Source organism: Lepidothrix coronata, unplaced genomic scaffold (genome assembly GCF_001604755.1).
Source record: "Lepidothrix coronata isolate B3197 unplaced genomic scaffold, Lepidothrix_coronata-1.0 Scaffold45, whole genome shotgun sequence".
NCBI lineage: Eukaryota > Metazoa > Chordata > Aves > Passeriformes > Pipridae > Lepidothrix > Lepidothrix coronata.
Window position 1 is genome coordinate 1,062,446 of NW_016690225.1, and position 7,304 is coordinate 1,069,749.

A 7,304-nucleotide genomic window follows, 5' to 3' on the forward strand; every position below is an offset into this window, starting at 1 on the left:
GTAGAAGAGACACTAGATGCAAACCATGGTCACCCCTTATCGATCAACATTTTTGTTTTTGAAAACCAAAGCAAAGCCCCTCTTAAAAAAATTTTAAAATTTCTGCTCTTAATTATTTTAACATTCATATGGAAATGAAAATTATGTGGTTTCCTATGAGAAAATGTAATTTTTTATTTGGTAGATTTTTTTACACCTGTATTCTTAGGGAGTGTGAAATAAAATGAACACTCATGGGGTTTTTTTGGGACACCAGCATTGCAGCTGGTGGTATAGAAATGAGCTTGTGAACAGATCTTTTTCCTGATTGTTTCAAGCATTAAGTAATAATTTATTGTGATTATAATTCTTAAGAATTTATTTAGGTGCGATATTGGCAATAGATATTTCTGGCTTTTTGTTGAGTAATAGGATTTTGACAAGTAATTAAAAACTGCAGATTATTCTTCATTAACATTTCTACATTATGACAAATTACATTTGGCCTTATGAGGCTGCAAACTCCCTTTGAGTTTTCCACAGTGCTGTTTAAAAGCAATAGTGACGACTCTCAAAGGGATTTAAGGAAGAAACTTTGCTTAGGTACAGCAATGTGATGCATCTTGTAATAATGTCTGTCCAAAGGATCCCATCAGTTCAGTTCAGCCCCTCAAGAGATTTAGGCACAAGTAGAGCTGGCTAAAAGAATGGGGATACACTTTTTAGCCCTTAGCATTTCTGATCTTGGCTGCAAATATTAGAAAGGTTAGCAGACTAAAATTTCCTTCTCTGAGACTCTTGCCTAATTTTCCTGTTTGTTTGCCTTAGAAACAAGTGGAGATGCAAGTTCTTATAAGGCTTTTCTTTTTTTTAGTGTGTGTGATCCTTGTTGATCGACATGCACAAGGGTTGACCTGAGTAGCACCATTAAAAGAAGCATCACACAATATGCAGTAGCTGTTTTCCTACTCTACTTCTGGAAAAGGATGACATGTAAGAATTCACTTTTTATTTATACTGACTGTTGTTTGCAGTCTAAAAGGAGAGCATTGCGAGATTTTTTTTAGCATAATTTTTTGTTGGTTTAGTGTTTCCCCACTAATTAATATAAGTTACAATGGCACTTACTGGCAGGGCTTCTTGCTACTCAAATCAGTGGACAAGCTCATTTAACTGAAGCAATTATTATTAAAATATCAGTAGGTGTTTTAGAAGGTAGCATCCTTCTGTCTCCTACCTTTTAGAATCGAGATTCAATAATCCACTAGTGTTCTATAATTTAGGTTTCAGCTCTTATTAGTGGAAAGCCTAGACACTAAAGAAGATCCAGTCTGCTTATTCTCTACCCAGGAATGTGCAGATTTATCAGCTGGCCTGATATCTGGAGAGATTTAGTTTCCAGTTATGCTAGAAAGAATAAGCCAAAAAAAAAGGGAAGACCAGTAGGAATTTCAAGGTGCTTTATGGATATTTAGACTTATTTTTTTGGATATCAGGGTACTTGAGAGATCCCAAATGTAATGGAAAGAACTTAAGAGGGGTACAATATTCTGTTATGTGGTCTGCAGTTTTATCAGATGTCCACTGTGCTTGCTTAGTATTAGATGTTGTGGCTTATGACAATCTCCCCATGACCAAGTACAACAGCTTTCCCTTCCATAGAGTGATTCATCCTTCAGGCTCTTCCTGAGACAGTAATATGCTTGGGATATTTTCTCACCCTATCTCCCTAGACAATAGGGAGCTGTTTGGGAATGACAGTCCATTCTCTTTAGCACTATCTTTTATAAAGCCCAGAAGCCTTTAAGAAAAGATCAGAACCATCAGGGCATCTTCCACTGGACCATGTTTAACATCCTCCTCTGCATGGGAGCAAGCTCCAAGCTCATCACTGTGTCCTTGGTAAGCTCAAAACTAGATTAAGGAAGAGTGGTGATATCCTTTGATCAGATTCTGAAAAAGATATTGTTTTAAGAAAATGAATGCTTTCCTACTACATCCTGGGAACAGCCTTAAAAGTCTTTGTACATTAACAACAAAATCTGACATTTGGTGTTTCCCAAGGCAGGACTGATTTTGATGAAGCAGTAATGAATTTTCTTTTAAGCTATTTTCTGTCTTTTTTTCCCCTCACTTCCATTTCAGCAGCTTTTATCTAGCCAAGAGAGAAACTTCTGGACCATCAATCACAGTTACACTAACATACATTTCTAGTTTCTAACTGTTTCTTGTGTTATCTTTATCTTTTGTCATGGAAACACGTGGAAAATATTTATGCCATCTGGACACACAGAGTATATGCTTTTCTATTTCCACCCAGTACTGAAATGTAGGGGTTATGATATCCGGAGTCAAAGCTACACTCTATGCCTAGACAGCATATTTGGGAAGATCAGCTAGTGTTATCTTGTTATCTTGAAGACAAGCACAGGAGGGAGAAGGAAAGAACCTGCTCATATCTAAATGCTCGTATCTAAATGGCCATGCAGTGCTCTGAAATTGTTTTCTCCATCGTTTTCAATCTCTGAGGAAGGAGTTCTTCTCTTTAGAGTGCTTTTAGAAAAAAACATTGACTTCTCTGTTTTGACAGCATGGCTGTATCTTGGATGCTGTGCTCAGATTTTGCTTTCACCCCATCTAGACCTGAAGTGAGTCATTTTGGTATCAGTCAGCTCTGAAAGAAGAGCTTTTATTATTAACATTTGAACTGCTTTGCCTTTTGGACCCTCCCTACGTGTAATACAGAAATTTAGTAGAGGTCTCTGGCCCAAAGATACTATGAAGTAAAGGCAAGGTATAAAAAGGACCATCTACAGTGGACAGGCTGGATTTCCAGAAGTGGACTCTGTTTTGGTGGAAATCATCAGTGGAAATGTATATATTATATACAAGTCCTCTCAGGTTTTGTGCTTTTAAGCTTTAAAGTATTCTTCCCCAAAACCCCAGCTTGACTGGCGTTCTGGTGAGCATTGTACAGATGTGAATGTGGATGGATCCTAATGTTACATGTCTCTTCCTGTGTATTAAGAAGTTGTTTAGATGCAGCTCAGTCTGTTCAAAGCAGGAATAACTAAACCAAGATTTGTGGAGATTCTGTTCAAAAATGCCCTGAGGTTATTTTTTTTTTTTAATCAGGAGATCTTTTTCTGAAGTTCTTACCAACTTCTGCCAGGAAAAGTATTAAATACAAAGTTCTTAAGCAATTTGCTTTAGCCTCTAGCTACAACCGAGTCCCTTGGGGAAAGGGTGGGTAGGCAAGTGAACGCTGTGTCACCTTTAACTCTCCTCACATCCCTATGTGTTAAAGCAGGCAGATGGAAACTAATTTCAGTTATCTGCATCATAGCATTTCCCAAATATGTATATTTAACTGAATGATTTTTCTGAAGAACACACTGATGTAAGAAATTAAATCCATGTAACGAGTGCATGAAGCAAGCCTGTCTAGCAGACTGGATTTCTAACAGTCCAAGGGTACTTTGATACAGAGTTCATAATCCAAGCTACTGTGACAAGCAGCTGCTAATTCTGAAAAATCTTCTCTAAGAGTGGCTAATTTGTGCATCACTGAAGCACTGGTCCTTTTAGCTGTCATTGCATATTTTGCATTTGCAAGGAAAGAGAATATTCAGTCTTTTATTATTTGTTAAAAAGAAACTGACAGCTACACTTCTAAACTGAGAGTGATTTTGTTCATATCTACCAGTATCCTTGGGAGTGCCGAAGGCATTTGAAAAGGTGCCGCTGCTTTGTCATTATGTTTCATCTGCCTTTACTACCTCTCTAGGATTTTTTCTCCAGTTTTAGGTGTGGGGTTGTTGTTTTTTTTTTTAATGAGCTCCACTAGACAGGTTTAATGCGTCTCTTCATTTTCAGTCTTTTAGATGATTATGCAGGATTCATGATATCACATCAGCAGAAGCTGCTGTAGATTGATGGGACCCAATCAACCACCCTGCCCACTCAATATTATAAAAATTTGTGTCGTCAGTAGTCATGACGTTTTGTAGGAAGTTGCCCATTTATGGATACTAGAGCAAATGATATCATCACAATAGGTGGCTCCTGTCTAAATAGGATCATTTGTGAAATAAGATTACAGGCATTTATCTGGGAAACAGGAGACAGAGGCACCTGCTTTATGTAATTGATATCCTGGGGAATTATTGTGTACAATAATCAAGAAAAATCTTCACTTCTAATTCTGTTATGTGGGAAAAGAACCTTTCTTTTCTCTGCCTGCATAAAACAAACCCCACTTCCACATGGAATAAGCTCCAGACCATGTTTTCTATTATGCTTGAATATATGGGACATGCATTGCAATCCTATGCTTGCCACACTGCTGCAGTATACTTGTTTTGCAGAGCTCTGTAGCAGGCTAGTCAAAGCTGTGACTAACCAGATCCTTGGATACATACTCTAATCTCTGGCCTTTATTTTTACAATGCATTTTATTTGTTCATTGATTGTATATTTTTTCTGATTTGTGAGAAGCTTCATGCTCTGTGTTTGGATGCTGACTGCAATACAGCAATAGTCTTTGATACGGTAAGTCAAAGATGACTCATTTCTTACTCTTGTGCCTTCAATTTATACTTTCTACAACACCAGCTCATCAGGTAGAAAATTATGTGTTAATTAATGTTGAAGTAGTTAATTTTCAACAGATGCTCTTCCCTTCCCTCCCCCCAGTACTTTGCACCATGTTTTTTTTCCTACTCATGAAAGCAATAGGTTTGAACTGTCTTGAAGTAAAATGCTTTTGCTGTGTTATTTTTAATAATATTGCCATAATTTTATCTATTCTCTAATTTCAACAATAGAAAAGAAAATAGATCACACACAGAGATTTGGAACTTAACATGTGATGCTAGAATACGATAAGTTCAGTTCAATGTTAACCTTTGTTACAGCAAACACAATTGAAAAGGCAAGAATCTTCGGGGATTTATACTCCAGATAAAGTAGATGGGTTTCAGTTTTTATTTGAGTATTGATACATTCAGATACATCCAGCTACAAGAGCCTTTATTTTATGTGAAAGCAGTGGAGAGAAAATGCCTTACAGAAAGACAGTTTTCTTTGTAATGCAGTGTGCAGAAGATTCAGTAGTACTCCTTATCAAGTGCACTACATGAGATAAGAGCAAAAAACCCCACATATTTGCTGCACAGTGATAGGAGCCCTTACATTATAGAAATGTTGCTAACAAAAAATACTATCAAACAGAAATATTCTTTAAAGAGCTTTAAAAATGTGCTGTAAGCACACACACACTCTTTCGGATAGGTAACATTAATTGTACAGTAAGGGTTGATTTGATGTAAGAATTTTTTTTTGAGAAACTTACGTTTCAGCAGAGGTCTGGAAGATCACTGGGTTACTGGGTCTCCTTCAGTAAAATTCATTCAATCCTGCTTTTAGGACTGGCAACTTTGCAGCAAGTGAACAGTGTTCAAATGGCTTGAAATGTTTCAATATGGGAAGTATTCTCTGTATGTATTTTTTCCCTTTCATGTCTTAAACTTTTCAAAAGTAGAGGTTTGGGGTTTTCTTTTTTCCTGGAGTGCCCTTCTAGTTTTGGATATGCCTATCCAAAAAATCAATGAATTTGTATTTGCCAGTATAGGTTTCTGATGTGCAGGTAAAATAGCTCACTCTTTAGAAGTTTATGCAGGAACAAAGCCACAAAGGAGAAAAAAGCAGGCTCTGTATGAAATAAGAATAAAAGCTCAGGCTGGCTGTCGTCAATTCACAAGTTGTAATTATGGTTGCTTTTTTATTTCTGTGGAGAAGTTTGAAGGTTTGATTTCTGTAGTACCACCGTGATTATTTTACAGACATGCGTTAATATCAGTTCTTGCATTTGATCATATCTATGAATCCATATCTGTCATGTTTTCCTGTCACTTGAGACAGACTACATCCTTTTTATTTAGCAACAAGTGACCAACATGAGCATGTAGTGCCCAGTGCAGTAAATTTTAAAAGGTATCTTTTGAAACATGAAAACAGTCAAACAACACTTTTGCTAGGTGTTTAAAATCAGTGTGTTTAGCAAAGTTGGTGACTACTGGCATTATTTTTTGAATGAAACATGCTATTTTAAAATGCTAGCAGGCAGGTGAAGGTACTTCAACACATAAGCATATTAAACATCAGCACTGTGCCTGGCATTATCCTTTGCTTTTCCAAGAAAAAACACAGAATAAAGGCTATTTTGTCCAAATAGTTGCATAATGAGATCTACTTAATATGTTTCATGAAAGCTTTTTCACTGCAAATGCTTTTTAAAGTGCTCTAGAAAAATGAAGACATTTTCACAGATTTCATTTATGCATAATAAGCGAAAGCTGAAGGAAAGTGGCAGATACTGAGTGTAGAGGCCAAATTGCATGCTCTGTGTTTCAGACATATAACTGTTATGTATCTTAGCTGATTAAATTTCAAATATCAAGCGGTTTGCAGGGTCCATCTTCTGGAGAACAAAAATAAAGAAATTACTGTGTAGTCACTGCTTTTATTAGTCCACCTGTTTTGAAATTTTATGTAAAAAAAGGCATTAATATTTTTTTCCAATTTTGCATCTCTTATAATTTCCCACTAAAGGGAAGCAGATTTGGCAGCTGCTTTTCATAAATATATAAAATACTTTAAAATTAATAGAAAAGATAATCAACATAATTGGAGCAATAAGCATACTGCAGGGCATATAAATAAAAGCAACATATCCATTATGTTTAAAACAGTATATCCAGTTCTTAAATTAATTTAAAAATATAGAGAAGGAGAAAGGGCCATTGAACAGAGCATACGATGTTCCACTTGAGCTTTATCTAATAAGTTTTTAAATTATATATCCAGGAGTCATAGAACTCTGTAACATAGATTACATCATATTAGTTATGCTCCATAGATTTTACTGATTATTTTTGGCATTCTGTTATTGCCAATGTATTAGAAATCTCAGCTGTATTTTTCTGAAAACTTTTTGATCTCTATGTTTTGTAGTTCTCTACTTAATTTTAGGCTCTTACCTTTGTCATTGCAGTAAGCTTATGTAGTTGATAATTTGGTTCTGGTTTTGAGAAAAAAACCTTGAATTTGTGCTAGAGTACATGAGGGAACATCACAAATAACTGGACTTCTGTACAATCAAGTTTCATGAGTGTAGTACAAATGAGACCAGATAGATGTCTCTGATGTGAATATAAAGGGAGTTAAGTGTGCACACAAAGAAAAGAATATGGGATCCACATTCCTATTTTTAAAAAATCCTAATTAATTATTCTAGAGTAGTAAGGGAAATTACTGGCTTTTTT

At 35.9% G+C, this 7,304-nt stretch overlaps 1 protein-coding gene across 4 annotated transcripts in view; it reads left to right on the forward strand.

The window, feature by feature from the left end:
* The window catches only part of DLGAP2 (DLG associated protein 2), a 455,132-nt gene that overhangs the window by 123,577 nt on the left and 324,251 nt on the right, over positions 1–7,304 (forward strand). Inside the window, exon 1 of one of the 4 annotated variants that reach the window (XM_017814549.1) lies at positions 4,356–4,530. The exons of the other annotated variants lie outside the window; for them this stretch is intronic. The gene's annotated coding sequence lies outside the window, so the exon portion shown is untranslated. Of the gene's footprint in view, positions 1–4,355; positions 4,531–7,304 lie in introns of those variants that run through there. 4 annotated transcript variants of the gene reach the window in all.